The sequence below is a fragment of the Talpa occidentalis genome, unplaced genomic scaffold, assembly GCF_014898055.3.
Source record: "Talpa occidentalis isolate TD23 unplaced genomic scaffold, MPIMG_talOcc4v2.1 talOcc4.2, whole genome shotgun sequence".
In the NCBI taxonomy this organism is placed as follows: Eukaryota; Metazoa; Chordata; class Mammalia; order Eulipotyphla; family Talpidae; genus Talpa; species Talpa occidentalis.
Window position 1 is genome coordinate 64,321,280 of NW_023602073.1, and position 18,887 is coordinate 64,340,166.

An 18,887-nucleotide genomic window follows, 5' to 3' on the forward strand; every position below is an offset into this window, starting at 1 on the left:
ACAGGCAGACCGACGAAATACACTGCTGAGGGGAGCAGCGGACAAGGCAGGAGAGGTCTGTGCGCCATGCAGGACCCTCGCCGGTCGGCCAGGATCGAACCTGCACTGCAGAGGCTGTGGACAGCTTCACAGCACGGCGCTCAATCGCCTGTGCCACCAGGGGAGGCCCCATAATACAGATCTTTCCTTCAAGTAAATAAGGTAACTTTAAAGAATTTTTAGTTATTTTTTTACATGTACTTCCTTTATTTTTTTTAATTTAAATTTTATTTTTATATTCCCCATACAATTACAACCCCCTTATTTTGACCCCAATCCCCCCTTTCCCTGCCCCCCACCTGCCATAGAGTGTCTCTGGTTCATAGTTGTTTGTTGATTTTGATATTTTCTTTCTTATAGTTATTCTTTTTCCTGGTCCCTTATTTAAGTTTTCTAGATTCCTGCTATGAGTGAGACCATCGGTATTTTTCTTTTTTTTTCTGGCTTATTTCTCTGAGCATGATCCCTTCCAGCTCCATCCATGTTGCCGCAAATTGCATGTGTTTATCTTTTTTGAATGCTGAGTAATATTCCATGGTGTATATGTACCACATCTTCTTGATCCAGTCATCTATTTTTGGGCTGTTTCCAAAGTTTAGCTATTGTAAATAGTGCTGCTATAAACATAGGGGTGCAGTTGCTCTTTGGAATTTATGTTTCTGTGTCCTTTGGGTAAATACCTAGGAATGGAATTGCTGGATCATATGAACTGCATGGTATTGGAACAAGAACAGACACACAGACCAATGGAATCGAATAGAAAATCCAGAAATAAACCCACAGATTTACGGTCAACTAATCTTTGACAAAGGAGCAAAGAATATGCTTTGGAGCAAAGAAAGTTTGTTCAATAAATGGTGCTGGGAATACTGGGTTGCTACATGCAAAAGAATGAAGCTTGACTACTACCTAACACCATGCACAAAAACCAACTCAAAATGGATTAAAGAACTAGACATAAGACTTGAAACCATAAAATACATAGAAGGAAATATAGATGAAACACTACATGATATGCACATCAAAGACATCTTTACAGACACATCACCCAAAGCAGTGATAGTGAAGGCAAAGATAAACAGCTGGGACTACATCAAATTAAAGAGCTTCTGTACAGCAAAAGAGACAATAACCAAAACAAAGAGAAACCCCACCGACTGGGAGAACATTTTTGCACACAACACTAATGATAAAGGACTGATCACAAAAGTCTACAAAGAGCTGATGAGACTCAACAAAAACAAAGAAAATAATTCAGTCAAAAAATGGGCATAAGAGCTAAAAAGAAACTTCTCTGAAGAGGAAATGCAAATGGCCAACAGGCATATGAAAAAATGTTCAACATCACTTGTAATCAGAGTAATGCAAATCAAAACTACCATGAGATACCATCTTACACCAGTGAGAATGGCACATATTAAAAAAACTGGCAACAACAAATGTTGGCGAGGGTGTGGAAAAAAAGGAACTCTTCTGCACTGTTGGTGGGAGTGCAAACTGGTCCAACCACTATGGAGAGCTGTGTGGAGATTTCTTGACCTACTAAACATAGAGCTTCCATATGATCCAAAAACACTAATTTTAAAGAAAACCTGCAGAGCCTCCCCAATGGCGCAGCGGTTGAGCTCTGGGTTGAGAAGCTGCCCACAGCTTCTGCAGCCCCGGTTCGATCCCTGGCTTCTCCTGGCCACCGGAGGAGGGTCCCACATGGCGCGCAGACCTCTCCTGCCGCCCGCTGCTCCCCTCAGCAGTGTACTTCGGTCCTTCTGCCTGCTCTGCTCCCCGCTCTGGCTCTGGTGAGTTCTCTCACCCTCCCGCACTTCTGACTGTGCCCAGTGCTTGTATAAATAAATAAATAAATCTTTAAAAAAAAAAAAAAAAGGAAACCTGCACTCTTATGTTTATCGCAGCACTATTTACAATAGCCAAGGTATAGAAACAACCCAAATGCCCCAAAACAGATGAATGGATGAAGATGTAGTATATATACACGATGGAATACTACTCAGCGATCAAAAAAGATAAACTGATGCCTTTTGCAGCACCATGGATGGAGCTGGAAGGGAATATGCTCAGCAAAATAAACCAGAAGGAGAAAGATAAATACCAGATAGTTTCACTTATAAGTGCAACATAGAGAAACCAAAGGATCAAAGACAAACTTTAAAACCAGCGCTTGAAAGAAAGTTGACCATAAATCTAAGGCATCCAAGAGAGGAGAGGGAGGAGAAGAGAGAGGGAGAAGGTAAGAAGAGGTGGAAATGGGGTGGAAAGCACAAAGGACTGGGGCCACGGTGGAGGGCCATGGGTGCTTTGGTGGTAGGAGTGCTAGGATGACCACAAATGAGGGGAGAAATCCTATACTTTAAAAAAATTAGCAAGGGTATAAAACAATGTTGCATCATTTAAAAATATAAAATAAAATAAAGGGCACCCCATTTGATTCTAATTTTTTTGGCAATTATAAGTAAAATTATGATAAATCCTCATATGGCAGTTTAGTGTGTTTTATGAGTTTTCAACTCATTTGGGTAAACCCTAGGGATGTAATTGCTGTGTCATATCTGTTTTAAGAAACTGTCTTCCAGAGTGACTGCAGCATTTTTCGTTCCCACCAGCAATGAGTTAGTTCATTTTGTTCTACAGCCTCGCCAGTGTTTGGTGGTGCTAGTGTTCTGGGTTTTAATTATTTGAATGATTGTGTAGTCATATCTGATCACTGCTTTCATTTGCATTTGTCTAATGACATATGGTGTGGAGCCTCTTTTTATTTGCTTAATTGCCATCTGCGTATTTTCTTTGGTGAAGTGTCTGCCCAGCACTTTTGCCCACTTTTTAACTGGGTTATTTGGACTAAGTTTTTACAGATTTTTGGGAGAGTCATTTATCTATGTCTAGTACCATTTTAAATGCACATTTCCCAATGATCTAGCAGTTTAATTCTCAGAACAGCCTGTGCATAAGGATGGCAGTTTTTAAGAACTAACCAATTTTTGTCTTAATTCATGTCCAAGAAGGTTTTATGATGGGAATAAAAACCACAAGTAATAAGTAGGTCACATCTCCCACCTGGAATGTCCTTCCTTCCTTTACAAGCACTGGTTCCTCTAGATTCATGGCCAGCACACTCCTGTTTAAGATCTCCCAATCACTGAGTGAGATCAAAGAAGCTTCTCTCCAGAGACAGACTTGGGAACAAAGTAATGAGACAGGAGGGTCTTTTTCCTCCCAGTGTAGTCACCTTGGAACAAAATCCTTGTTCATTGCTCAGCCCAAGTCTGGACTTCGATTAGGGAGTGATCTCCAAGGCCACGTTCTAAGCCACCTGGAAAGATCAATCTTGTTATTTTATTGTCAGAACACACTCTGGGTCCAAACCAGGAGTGTGCAGATAGCCAGTCTCCTAGTAGCCAAACCTTGGCTTCTAAATAGTGTGGGGCCCTCAAAGGATTTCAAGTCTTCACCATCAAACACTGAGAAGAATGGGCTGCAGTTTCTGGAACTTTTGCTTTTCTTTTTCCCCTAGAAAGGATGTCCAGGCCAGCAGGAGCATAGCCAGACTCCTCAGGCTCCATATGTAGCCAGGCCTGCTGAGTGAGACTGCTGACAGCTGGGGATTGGGTGACTGTGAAGCTTTCTCAGAGGCCCTCTTAGGAGCATGCACGCAGGCAAGAGAAAACCGAGGAAGGTGAGGAACAATGATTTTATGAAGAAACCAGAAACAAGCACTTAATTATAGCTCTACAGGGATAACCCGTTTAGCTAGAGACCTCTTTCTCCTCAAAGGACCTGAAGTGTGTACCAGGAGGAGTGGCCTGGTGCAGTCAGCGGCAAACCTGTGGCCGCCCTCTGGTGGCCAGAAATGGAATGCTTCGGTGGATGAGAGGATTTCACTTCTCAGGCTACAGTCCTTGCGGATGTTGAACCACCTGGAGAGGTAAGACAGAAAGTACAGACACATCAGAAACATCCCTGGGCAAATCTTTCAACTATGAAACAAAGCAGATGATGAGGAACAATCAGAGAGAAGGAGGCAGGGCTGCAGAAGAAAGAGTGAATATTCCCTCCCCTACAGGGGCAAAGGTGAGTCTACATGCTATAAGTCTACTGTAGAGAGAAGAGAATAATTTAGTAGAACTAGGAGCGATTCGTTTTCCTTCTTTAGAAACTCCTTTAATAGATGAAACTATTCAAACTTTATTTTCTTTATGTTTGGATTGTGGTCTCCGCCTCCTTAGAATTCTCCTCGCCTTCCCACCTCTGCTGCCAAATGACCTATCTAGCCCCCGCTACCCCACGGGAAAAGATCTTTTGGTTTTGAAAAGATGGGAGCCACATCGACTTCACACTAGAACCCTTTTGTCCTAGTATTGCCTCTGGGGAGAGGAAAGGAAAGGAAACAAGTCATGGGGCATTGAAAGTGGGAGGCGGTAGGAGAACAGAACACCTTAAATGGCCACTCACTGAAAACAAACAGAAATGCTTTTTTAAAGAAGATTGATTTAGTTATGCATACAAGAATTGGGGTGCAGGCCAGAGGTGTGGGGGGGGTGAGAGGATTCATCAGAGACAGAGTGGGGAACAGAACAAGCAGATCTACTGAAATACACTGCTGAGGGGAGCAGCAGGCGAGACAGGAGAGGTCTGCTGTGCCATGTGGGTAGCTCCCTGGCCAGGGATTGAACTCAGGCCAAAGGAATGACTGCACTGAGACTTAATCCCTAGGCCACGAGGGAGGCCCCAGCTGGTATGTTTCACCTTTTGATGATGGACACACTGTTGGAGGTGTGCTGATGAGACTGAGCAGCTTTTCAAATAAGTGCTGATGATTTGAACATTCTTCTTCTTCTTCTTCTTCTTTTTTTTTTTTTTTGAAGCTACACTTTAACAGTCCTGGGGTTGGGTAACAAGAAGGACAGAAGACAAAACCTGAGGTTTCCAATGAACATCTTTTCAGTGTAAGAGGAAAATAGAAATAAGCCTCTTGTGGTGCAAGGGGTTAAGTCTCAGCACTATGAAACTCTCTGCAGCCACTGCAGCATGAGTTCAAGCTAACCCACATGGTGCAGCAGACCTCTCCTGCCTCGCCCTCTGCTCCCCTCAGCAGGGTATTTCAGTCAGTCCACCTGTTCTGCTCCCCACTCTGTCTCTGGTGAATCTTCTCACCTCTACCCTCTGCGCTTCTGGGCTACATCCCACCTCTTGTATTTTTTCTTTCAAAAAAAAGAAATGAAATGAAATAAGCCTTTTAAAGAACAGCAAGGAAAAACTTGTCTCAATCTAGGTGCTGGTTAAGGATGGTAGAAATTGCTCCTGAGAATTCATGTGAACAAGCATGCCCTAATATAAGTTTATAACCAGAATTCATACTGCTTAGGGATCTTAAAAGCCTCTAGTTAGGAATTTATACTAATGTGATCCTAAGTTGGTAGTAACTCTGGCTTTTGGCAAAAAAGAGATGCAAAGACTCTCTGAATGAATAGCATGGACCTCAAATACTACCACAGCTAAGGAGCCATGGAAAAAGAATTTACATATTTTTTTAAATTACATAATAGGGGCCTCCCTGATGGCACAGGGGTTAAAAACAGCACTCTCAATATATCACCAGCCACTGCAGCACTAGTTTGATCCCTGGCTGGAACTAACCCACATGGTGCAGCGGACCTCACCTGTCTCGGCCGCTGCTCCCCTCAGCAGTGTGTTTCAGTAGATCTGCCTGTTCTGCTCCCCACTCTTTCTGGTGAATCCTCTCACCACCCCCCACACCTCTGGCTTACACCTCAGTCCTTGTATGCATAAATAAATAAATCCTTTTTTTAAAAAAATTACAAAATACTTGAGAAAACAGACCCCATAAGTAAGAGGCAGCAGAAATAAGAGAGTGGAGGAAGACCTGCAAAGATTTCTACTAATCTAATGATTTGGTGGGTTTTTTCTAAACTTGAGGTAACACTCGTTGATAACAGATAATTGTCTAAGTGCCAGGTGGACAATTTTTTTACTTTGCATCTGTAGGTACTACCACCAAAAGGCCAGTTTCCATCCACCACCAGACAGTTGACCCTCTTCACCAATTTCACCTAAAGCCCACCTCTGCCCCTCTGGTAACAACCAATCACTTCTCTGCATCTAAGAGTTTTGTTTGTTTTGTTTAACTTGTTTACTTTGTTTTCCTTATGTTCCACATGAATGAAATCACATAATACTTGTCTTTCTCAGTTTGACTTCATTCACTTACCATCAAGGGTCATCCATGCTACATGGCAGGATTTCATCTTTTTCAAAAACATAGCTGAGCAGTATTCCTTTTTTTAAAGATTTATTTTATTTATTTATGCATACAAAAACTGGGGTACAAGCCAGAGGTGGGGGGGGTGAGAGGATTCACCAGAGACAGAGTGGGGAGCAGAACTGGCGGATTGACTGACATACACTGCTGAGGGGAGCAGTGGGCAAGACAGGAGAGGTCTGCTGCGGCATGTGGGTCAGACCTCTGGCTGGGGATCAAACTCAGGCTGTGGTGGCTGCTGGTAGCTTCATAGTGCTGAGCAGTAGCACCATGAGGGAGCCCTGAGCAGTATTCTATTGTGTCTGTCCACCACATCTTTTTTATTCATTCATCCACTAATAGATGGTTATTTGCAGATCTTGGCTATTGTATATAATACTGCAGTGAACACAAGGGTACACATATCTTTTCAAATTAGTGTTTTCATATTCTTTGGATAGATACCCAGGAATGGAATAGCTGGATAATAAAGTATTTGTATCTTAATTTTTTGAAAAATTGCATAGTGGATGCACCAATTTACATACCCCACCCCCCAACAATGTCCTTTTTCTCCACGTTCTCACCAACACATCTTATTCATCATTTTTTGGATAATAACAATTCTAACAGGTGTGAGGTGATATCTTATGTGGTTTTGATTTGCATTTCCCTAATGATAAGTGGTAAACATCTTCTCATGTGGCTGTTGGCCATCTGTGTCTTTTTTAATGAAATGTCTATTTAGATCCTCTGCCCACATTTTTATTTATTTATTTATTTATTTATTTTTAATTATTTAAATTTTATTTTTATATTCCCCATACAATTACAACCCCCTTATTTTGACCCCAATCCCTCCTTCCTCCCCCACCCCCCATTGAGTGTCTCTGGTTCATAGTTGTTTGTTGATTTTGATATTTTCTTTCTTATAGTTATTCATTTTCCTGGTCCCTTATTTAAGTTTTCTAGATTCCTGCTATGAGTGAGACCATCCGGTATTTTTCTTTTTCTTTCTGGCTTATTTCGCTGAGCATGATCCCTTCCAGCACCATCCATGTTGCTGCAAATTGCATGTGTTTATCTTCTTTAAATGCTGAGTAATATTCCATGGTGTATATGTACCACATCTTCTTGATCCAGTCATCTATTTTTGTGCATTTAGGTTGTTTCCAAAGCTTAGCTATTGTAAATAGTGCTGCTATAAACATAGGGTTTATAGCATAGCAGGTGCCCTTTGGAATTGATGTTTCTGTGTCCTTTGGGTAAATACCTAGGAGTGGAATTGCTGGATCATATGGAAGCTCTATGTTTAGTATATGGAAGGTCTATGTTTAGTCTCTGCCCACATTTAAATCAGGTTGTTTGGGGGTTATTATTAAGTTATATGATTTGCAGACATCTTGTTTCATCAGTTGTAATTTGACTTTTCATATAATATGAGAATATCCAGTATGGCTAATAGAGATTAAAAAAAAAAGGCTATCAAAAATAGGGTCTCCCTGGTGGTTCAGGGATTAAAGTCTCAGTGCTATCAAGCTATTGCCAGCCCCACTGCAGTACGAGTTCAATCCCTGGCAGACCAGGGAACTACCCACATGGTGCAGCAGACCTCTCCTGTCTCCCCCACTGCTCCCCTCAGCAGTGTATTTCAGTAGATCTGCTTGTTCTGCTCCCCACTCTGTTCCTGGTGAATCCTCTCACCCCTCATACCTCTGGCCTATACCCTAGTTCTTGTATACATAAATAAATTTTAAAAAATCAAAAATAAAGAGCCATAGATGATGAAAATTACTAGATGGTTTTTGAAAAAAAAATCAGGTAGAATTTCTAATATGAAACATATAAAATTTTCAACTAAAATTTAATGGAGATAGTTTATTTTTTTAAGACTTTTTAAAGATTTATTTATTTATACAAGAACTGGGGTACAGGTCAGAGGCACAGGAGGGTGAGAGAATTCACCAGAGACAGAGCGGGGAGCAGAATAGGCAGACAGACTGAGGATACTGCTGAGGGGAGCAGCAGGCAAGGCAGGAGAGGTCTGCCACGCCATGTAGGTTTCTCCCTGGCTGGCTGGGAATCGAACCCGTGCTGCAGAGGCTGCAGACAACTTCATAGTGCTGCGCTCAACCCACTGCACCACCAGGGAGGCCCCACTGGAGATATTTTAAAAAGCACATTAAACATAGTTGAAGAGGAGCTCGTTCCCGCATCGCCATTTTGCAGCAGGGACCCTTCTTGCTGGAGACTGTGTGAACCCAGCAGAAGGCTCACCGAGGAGACAGAGGTTAAGCTGGGAGGCTTGCCCACACCGGGCACCTTCTAGCCTGCAGTTCCAGCCCAGAGGGGAGCAGCACCCACCGCTGGGGCAGACCGGGCGTGCAGGGGAGCTCGTTCCCGCATCGCCATTTTGCTGCAGGGACCTTTCTTGCTGGAGACTGTGTGCACCAGCAGAAGGCTCACCAAGGAGACAGAGGTAAGCTGGGAGGCTTGCCCATGCTGGGCGCCTTCTAGCCTGCAGTTCCAGCCCAGAGGGGAGCAGCACCCACCGCTGGGGCAGACCGGGCGTGCAGGGGAGCACGTCCCCGGCTCTGGCATTTTGCAGCAGGGACCCTTCTTGCTGGAGACTGTGTGAACCCAGCAGAAGGCTCACCGAGGAGACAGAGCAGGGACCTGTCTTTGCTGGAGACTTGTGAACCCAGCAGAAGTTCCCCAGAGGAGCCAGTGGTGAGCTGGGAAGGTCGCCCAAGATGCCGGCCAGTACCAGCAACACAGTGTCACAAGGAATACGGCAAATTAGAAAACAGGCAGTAGGGAGTAGAAAAACAACATGCAACCCAGCAACTCCTCAGCAAAATAGCACACCACAAAAAGAAAACCATCTACCAGATTGCAACGACAGTAACTTGGAAGAACTTCTGAGCCTTCCAGATAGAGAATTTTAAATTGCTGTGATTAAAAAACTGACAGAAGTCATAAAGGAAAACAATGATAAGGGGAAAATAATTAATGACCAGAAGAATGAAATTGAGTCCCTAAAGAGGGAAGTAAAAGAAATGCAGGAGATCAAAGAATTAATGGAGACGCTAAAGAACTCTGGGAAAAGCAGTGAAAGCAGAATAGATGAAATGGAAGAACGAATAAGTACTCTTGAAGACACAGAAATAAAAAGAACTAAAACAGAAAAGGAAGGAGAAGTACGAAGGAAAAAGACCGAAGAAAGACTTCGGGAACTATCTGACTCCATGAGGAAAGGAAATATAAGAGTTATAGGAATCCCAGAAGGAGAGGAGAGAGATGTAGGAACAGAGAAAATATTCATGGATATAATTGAAGAGAACTTCCCAAACGCTAAGAAGGATCTGAAAATTGATATACAAGAAGCAAGAAGAACACCAAACTTCCATGACGAAAGGAAAAATACAGCAAGACACATAATAGTAAAGCTCCCAAGAATCCAAGGCAAAGAAAAAATAATGAAACTAACAAGAGGGAAGAAACAGATAACATTCAAAGGGAAACCAATCAGACTGACATCAGACTTCTCTGAAGAAACACTACGGGCAAGGAGAGAGTGGAGGGACATAGTCAACAGACTCCAAGAAAACAGATGCCAACCAAGAATACTCTATCCCGCAAAACTCTCCTTCCTCTTTGAAGAAAGAATATGGACCTTCCCAGACAAACAGAAACTCCGGAATTTCATTGCGACTAAACCCCCACTCCAAAAAATACTACAAGGAGTCCTAAAGCCAGAACCTCAGAGGGACGAATAACAACAAAAGAAGGCCAAAGAAAGTTATTAAAAGAATAAATAAATAAAATCAAAGGAAAGACAAACACAATGGCAAATACAGATGCTAACATATCAATACTAACTCTAAATGTAAATGGACTAAACTCTCCAATAAAAGACACAGAGTTGCAGGCTGGATTAAGAAACAAAACCCAACCTTTTGCTGTCTCCAGGAAACACATTTAGCTGCAAAAGATAAAAATAGACTCAAAGTTAAAGGATGGAAAACAATTCTACAAGCAAATGGACCAAAAAAGAAGGCAGGAACAGCTATACTCATATCAGATAAAACAGATTTCAAACTTAAAAAGATAAAAAGAGACCCCAGTGGTCATTACATTATGATCAAGGGGATAATACTTCAAGAAGAAATAACACTCATTAACATATATTCACCAAATGAAGGAGCACCAAAATATATCGGACAACTATTGGCATCTCTGAAAACAGACATCAGAGAAAACACATACGTAGTGGGAGACTTCAACACACCACTATCAACAATGGATAGATCAACAAGACAAAAAGTAAGTAAAGACACTAAAGCTCTAAATAAGGATCTAGAGTGCTTAGGCTTAACAGACATATATAGAACACTAAACCCAAAAAAATCTGAGTATACATTTTTCTCAAGCGCACACGGATCATTCTCTAGGATCTATCATATACTGGGGCACAAGACAAACATCAACAGATACACCAAGATTGAAATCATACCAACCATCTTTTCTGACCATGAAGGCATCAAACTAGAAATAAACCATAAAGAGAAGGCAAGGTATTCTCCTACCTCGTGGGGATTGAAACCCACACTACTGGAAGTCCACTGGACTAACGAGGAGATAAAAGAAGAAATTAAAAAATTCTTTGAATTGAATGACAAGGAGGACACCAATTTCCTAAATGTATGGGATGCAGCAAAAGCAGTAATAAGAGGAAAATATATAGCAATAGATGCTCACATCAAGAAACAAGAAAGAACTCAAAGAAACAACCTAATCTCGAAACTCAAAGATCTAGAAAAAGAACAACAAAAAAGCCCCAAAACCAGTAGAAGAAAAGAAATAATAAAAACCAAAGCAGAAATAAATGAAATCGAAACTAAAAAAACAATCCAAAAGATCAATGAAACCAAGAGCTGGTTCTTCGAAAAAATAAATAAAATAGATAAACCCTTGCCAGGCTCACAAGGGCAAAAAGGGAGAAAGCACAAATAAATAGGATAATAAATGAAAGAGGAGAAATCACAACGGACACAGCAGAAATCAAAAGAATTATTAATAACTACTATGAACAGTTATATGGAAACAAGTTTAACAATCTAGAGGAGATGGACAAATTCCTACAACTCTACAATCACCCAAAGCTAGATAAAGAAGAAATAGAACACCTAAACAGACCAATTACAATTAGCGAAATTGAAATGGTAATCAAAAACCTCCCCAAAAACAAAAGCCCAGGACCTGATGGATTTACAAATGAATTCTACCAAACATTCAGAGACGAAATGGTACCTATCCTTCACAAACTCTTCCAAAAAATTGAGAAGGAAGGTATAATACCTAACACGTTCTATGAAGCCAACATTACACTAATACCAAAACCGAACAAGGACAACACAAAAAAAGAAAACTATAGGCCAATCTCCCTAATGAACACTGATGCAAAAATCCTCAATAAAATTTTAGCTATCAGAATCCAACAGTGTATCCATAAGGTAATTCACCACGACCAAGTAGGATTCATTCCAGGGACACAAGGATGGTTTAACATCCGAAAATCAATCAACATTATCCAACACATCAACAAAAAGAAATATAAAAACCATATGATAATATCAATAGATGCTGAGAAAGCTTTCGACAAAGTGCAACACCCATTCATGATAAAAGCCCTTGAAATTCTTGGGATACAAGGAACGTACCTCAACATCATAAAGGCCGTATATGACAAGCCAACAGCCAGTATCATTCTCAATGGTGAAAAGCTGAAAGCAATTCCATTAAGATCTGGAACAAGACAAGGATGTCCACTTTCACCACTGCTTTTCAATATAATACTGGAAGTCCTAGCCAGAGCAATAAGACAAGAGAAAGACATCCAAGGAATCCAAATAAGAAAAGAAGAAGTCAAACTATCACTCTTTGCAGATGATATGATAATATACATAGAGAACCCCAAAAACTCCACAGAAAAACTAATTCAACTCATCAATCAGTTCAGTAAAGTGGCAGGATACAAAATCAACACGCAAAAGTCAGTAGCCTTCCTATATACAAACAATAAATCTGAAGAAGAAGAAATCAAAAAAACCATCCCTTTTATTATTGAAACAAAAAAAATCAAATATTTGGGAATAAATCTAACAAAAGAGGTAAAGGACCTATACAAAGAAAACTATAAAACACTGTTAAAAGAAATAGAAGAAGACACAAAGAAATGGAAAGACATCCCCTGCTCATGGATTGGGAGAATAAACATTATTAAAATGGCCATCCTACCAAAAGCAATATACAGATTCAATGCTATTCCAATTAAAATTTCAATGTCATTCTTCAAAGAAATAGAACAATTATTGATGAAATTCATATGGAATCACAAAAAACCCCGAATAGCCAAAGCTCTCCTGAAAAAAAAAGAAGGGAATGGAGGCATCACACTCCCAGACTTCAAACTCTACTACAAAGCCATAATCATCAAAACTGCATGGTATTGGAACAAGAACAGACATACAGACCAATGGAATCGAATAGAAAATCCAGAAATAAACCCACAGATTTATGGTCAACTAATCTTTGACAAAGGAGCAAAGACTATGCATTGGAGCAAAGAAAGTTTGTTCAATAAATGGTGCTGGGAAAACTGGGTCGCTACATGCAAAGAATGAAGCTTGACCACTACCTCACACCATATACAAAAATCAACTCAAAATGGATTAAAGAACTAGACATAAGACCTGAAACCATAAAATACATAGAAGGAAATATAGGCGAAACACTACGTGATTTGCATATCAAAGACATCTTTACAGACACATCACCCAAAGCAGTGATAGTGAAGGCAAAGATCAACAGCTGGGACTACATCAAATTAAAGAGCTTCTGCACAGCAAAAGAGACAATAACAAAAACAAAGAGAACCCCACCAACTGGGAGAAAATTTTTGCACCCAACACTAATGATAAAGGACTGATCACAAAAATCTGCAAAGAGCTGATGAGACTCAACAACAACAAAGAAAATAATCCAGTCAAAAAATGGACAGAGGAACTAAAAAGAAACTTCTCTGAAGAGGAAATGCGAATGGCCAACAGGCATATGAAAAAATGTTCAACATCACTTGCAATCAGGGAAATGCAAATCAAAACTACCATGAGATACCATCTTACACCAGTGAGAATGGCACATATTAAAAAAACTAGCAACAGCAAATGTTGGCGAGGTTGTGGAGAAAAAGGAACTCTTCTGCACTGTTGGTGGGAGTGCAAACTGGTCCAACCACTATGGAGAGCTGTGTGGAGATTTCTGGACCTACTAAACATAGAGCTTCCACAGGATCCAGCAATTCCACTCCTAGGTATTTACCCAAAGAACACAGAAACATCAATTCCAAAGAACACCTGCACCCCTATGTTTATAGCAGCACTGTTTACAATAGCTAAGCTTTGGAAACAGCCCAAATGCCCAAAAATAGATGACTGGATCAAGAAGATGTGGTACATATATACCATGGAATATTACTCAGCATTCAAAAAAGATAAACACATGCAATTTGCAGCAACATGGATGACGCTGGAAGGGATCATGCTCAGTGAAATAAGCCAAAAAGAAAAAGAAAAATACCAGATGGTCTCACTCATAGCAGGGATCTAGAAAACTTAAATAAGGGACCAGGAAAATGAATAACTATAAGAAAGTGAAAATCAAAATCAACAAAAACTATGAACCAGAGACACTTTTTGGGGGGTGGGGGCGGGAGGGGTGGGATTGGGGTCAGAATGGGGGGATTGCAATTGTATGGGGAATATAAAAATAAAATTTATTAATTAAAAAAAAAAAACATAGTTGAAGAGAGTTAATGAAGTAGAAGATACTCCAGGAAAAAAAAAATTACCCAAGATATAGCACAGAGAGACAGAGATTTTTTTAAGAGTAGCTAGAAGACATAGAGAATTTTTTTCTTCAACATCTGTAAGCGCTATTACCAAAGTCCAGCTGTGCTTTATGGTAACTACAGAACAGTCTCATCCTCCTCTGAGATCCAGCTTCAGTCTCAGTGGCTTCCTCATTTCTGAGTGGGAGGTGGCTGCGTGGTGGGAAGACCATGAGGTTTTGTGGTTTGTTTTTTTTTAAAGATTATTTATTTATGCATGTAAGAGCTGGGGTACAGGCCAGAGGTGCAGGAGGATGACAGGATTCACCAGAGACAGAGAGTGGGGGTCAGAACAGGTGGACTGACTGAAATACACTGCTGAGGGGAGCAGCAGGCAAGACAGGAGAGGTCTGCTGCGCCATGTGGGTAGCTCATGCTGCAGAGGCTGCATATAGCTTCACAGTGCTGTGCTTAACCCCTTGTGTCAACAGGGAGGCCTAACCATGAGGTTTTAGGTCCTAAATGCTGAATTTGAATCCAGACTCTCCACCCGCCTGCAGCACTAGGCCTTGAATATATCACTGAATCTGCATTTTTCACCTACCTCATCTATAAAACACAGATATGGCAACCTCCTGGGGTGCTCATGGAGGCCTGAAGGATATGAATCTTGTAACTCACTGTCACCCAGTAGGTGTTCAATAAATCTTTGTTTCTTGTATGAAGGAAAATCCATGAACTCATCAGTGATGAGAGAGAGGGAGAGAGGAAATCTTTTGTGACTCTTAGAGATGACTGTTGCTCCAACTCCTTGAGCTGAAAATTGATAATTACGGAAAAAAATATATACAGGCATATATCCTGCCTTTTTAGAAAGAACTGTGGTTCACCTTCATGTGATTGTATATGTAAAATCTTTAATAAGCTACTTGGCACACAGTAAATGTTCAATGTTACTGGACTTCCTGGGTTCACCCACAAAGTTGTTAACTCGTTCTTGAAGGGAAAAAAAAAAAAAAAAAAGCAAAACTCACTGTTTATGGCTAAAGCACAGATATAAATAGTAAATAATAAAACAGCACATAAACAAATATATAGTGTATCTTGTAATCTTCACTTTTCATAGACAGGGGAGTGATTAAAGAAGGAAAAAGTTGCCTAAAGAGACTCCTGAAGTGGAAGATAATAGAAAGGAGGCAGAGAAACACTGCCCTAAGACAAAGACTTGAGTGACAGTAGTAGTGGAAGCTCAGGTGACAACAGTAGTAGTGGACACTCAGGTGACAACAATAGGTAAGGACGTGATACAGGTATGAAGTCCACCCAGAAATAACGAGCTTGAAGCCTCTCCACTGGGTGGTCTCTGTGGAAAGCTGAGTCATCCCACCTGCCGCGAGGGTATTTATTCACCCACTCCTGGCCAGGTTATTGCCAGCGGCTCCCAGGCACAGGCCCATGGCTCTCAAGCCTGCCTCTCAAGTTCTGACTTTGAACAGTTCTGGAAACCAAAACCTCGGGCCTCAGGCAACAAGTCCTGGCAATCAAAAGTCTGCTGGGACATAAAGAAAAGTCCAGAGATATGAGTGGTCAGTGGCGCCCTGTTACACTCTGTGTTACTTCAAAGAATAGAAAGTGCTATTAAGAGAAAAGAAATGGGAAACAACATTATCCATTCTGGTCTCTTTATGCTCAATGCAGCCACACAATAAACATATTTAACCAAAAAAAAAAAGAAAAGAAAACATATCTAGGGCTTCCCTGGTGGTGCAAGGGGTTAAGCACAGCACTATGAAGCAATCCTCAGCCTCTGCAATACGAGTTCGATCCCTGTCCGGCCAGGGAACAACCCACATGGCACAGCAGACCTCTCCTGTCTTACCTGCTGCTCCCCTCAACAGTGTATTTCAGTCAATCTGCCTTTTCTGCTCCCCACTCTGTCTCTGGTGAATCCTCTTACCCCCTGCATCTCTGGCCTGTACCCCAGCTCTGGTATGCATAAATAAATAAATCTTTTTAAGAAATAGAGAGAGAGAAAATATCTAATAAAAGAAATCCCAGGGAGCACTTTTTATTAAGCCCCTGAAGACATAGCCCAGGCTGTAGATGCTGCTGGACTGAACAAGTTCATTGGTTCTTTATCATCAGTCACTAGTCAAACCACTTCAATCTTCAGCCACATTTCCTAGAGATGCAATATTACAGATTGTATTTTCATAGCAGGAAATGTATTTTATATCATAAAAATACCAAAACTAATGAGGCATTGGGGGAAAAAATAACAATAAGAATATAACAAAACAAAATAGACAACTATAAATCAGAGACAGTCTGCAGGGGAGGGGGAGGGAGAGGGATCAAAACGGCAGGAAGAGCACAAGGGGCTATGGTGATAGTGCACAGTTGAACTGGTGGTGGGAATTCTATGGGGACTACACCTGAGAAAAGAAAGCAAACGTAAAAAAATGAAAAATGATGTAAAATAGATATAAATAAATTTTTTAAGTTGGAAGAAAAAAATACCAAAACTGAAGAGGACAAGAACAAAAATAAAATACCAACATATAGCAAGCATTAAGTCTGTATGCAGTTAAGAAACTAATCAGGGGGCTCCCTGTTGGCGCAAGGAGTTAAGCACAGGCCAGCCAGGGAGCTACCCATATGGCGCCGCAGACTCCTCCTGTCTCACTCGCTACTCCTCTCAGCAGTGTATTTCAGTAGATCTGCTTGTTCTGTTCCCCACTCTGTCTCTGGTGAATCCTCTCACCCCCCCCCACACCCGTCCCCTGCACCTCTGGCCTGTACCCCAGTTCTTGAATGCATAAATATATAAATCTTTAAAAAAAAAAAAAAACTAATTGGGCCTCTCCTGGTGGCACAGGTGGTTGAGCGCCATGTTGTGAAGTTGTCTGCAGCCTCTGCAGCACCGGTTTGTTCCCAGCCAGTCGGCGAGGGTCCCACATGGCACCGCAGACCTCTCCTGTCTCGCCCACTGCTCCCCTCAGCAGTGTATTTCATCAGTCTGCCTGTTCTGTTCCCTGCTCTGTCTCTGGTGAATCCTCTCACCCTCCCGTGCATCTGGCCTGTACCCCGATTCTTGTATAAATAAATAAATAAATCTTTTTAAAAAATTAATCAGGGTTCTTTGGGGAGAAATTTGTGCACAAGCTGTGTTTCTTAAACCACAGTTTCTTAAGCCACAGTTTCAATTAAATGTTCTTGGCAAATGTTCATAAACATTCTCAAGGTCCAAGGACCTTGAAAGTCATTCAGCACTGCAGTCGTCTCTCTCAGAAATGCCCACGGCTGATCAGATGTGCACTAATGCCCCTTCCCCTCTACCTCTGTTGTTTGCTCCTCCTCCAAGACAGCTGACTTCTTTGTGAGTCTTCATACTTTAATAGCAGCACTGGAAGCATCCTCTGTTCTTTTCCTTTGGCAGTCTTTCTTTGTTTTTTTCTGAGATGCTTTTCTTTTGATGACTCATCTTAAACTTTTCAAACGAGACAATGACTTGGCTGAAATCACTGCTTGACTCAGAGGCATAATGGAGTCTTTGTGTAATCACTCTGTCATGCATTCTGAAGCTTTGCCATCACATGAGCGTTGACTGAATTGGCCTATACTTTTTACTTTCTTCAAATCTTTTTACTTTCCCTCAAAAACTGTTCTCATGGAGACTGCAACAACTTGACCTTAAAGACTAGCTCATCCACATTTCTTTCTTGCTTTATTGTCTCAAAATGCCATGCTTCATTTTCAGAGACTGAGGGAAATCCCAGAAGGCTTCTTGGAAGTGGTAACATTCAGCTTGTGCGAAATGTCCCACACAGCTGTACTCGAGCTGTGTGGGAACTAGTAAAGGCCAGAAAATATGGCAAAAGGCGTTTGTTCAGAATATCTTCCTCCTGCTGCTTTAAAACCATTCTTTATTTTTCTTCCCTCTTCTATGTCCTGGAAGATGACCCATATGGACTGAATCAACAGATTTTCTTGCACTAAAATTTCTAACTGGACTCAATCAGTGGAAGGCACCAGCAAAAGAAAGTGGCATTTTTAATTCCTATGAGTCTCCCCCTCACAATGGATTGGCTACATGCCTCTCTTGAAGGCCACAGTTCTGGGAAGTATTGATCTCTTTCCCTGGGTTCAGGTAACAGTTTTATCCCTTTAGACCTAGAAGTGATAACAGGCACTGCACCTCTCTTAAATTGCTTTTCTAAACTCTACCCACAGCTTTGTAAATACCCCTGTACTAAGCTCTCCTAAAATTATCCACTTTGAGTGTGCCATCTGGTCCCTGCCAAGTCCCTGACTGATACCGTTTGTTTGATTAATGGGTATTAGTTCAGACTAGTTGGAGCATGAAGTGTGTGTGTGCTGAAGCAGTAGAACATCATGTAGGAACAGTAGGCTGAGAGCAGATGGTGGAGGGGCTTGTCTTCCAGGCCAGGATGTTCATCAGACAGTGGAAACCTCAGAGGACTTTCAGCTAGGAGTGGGAAGCTTTAAGAAAACTAATTTGGTAGCTGCATGAAGAGTGGTTTACAAATTGGAGATGTACAGATAAGTCAGGAGATGATACAATTACCATTACAGGAAGATCCCATTTTGTAACTCTCAAATAGGCAAAGATCCAAAAATTTGATAGTGCAGTATATTGTTTTTGCCCTTTGTGAGTCTTGACAA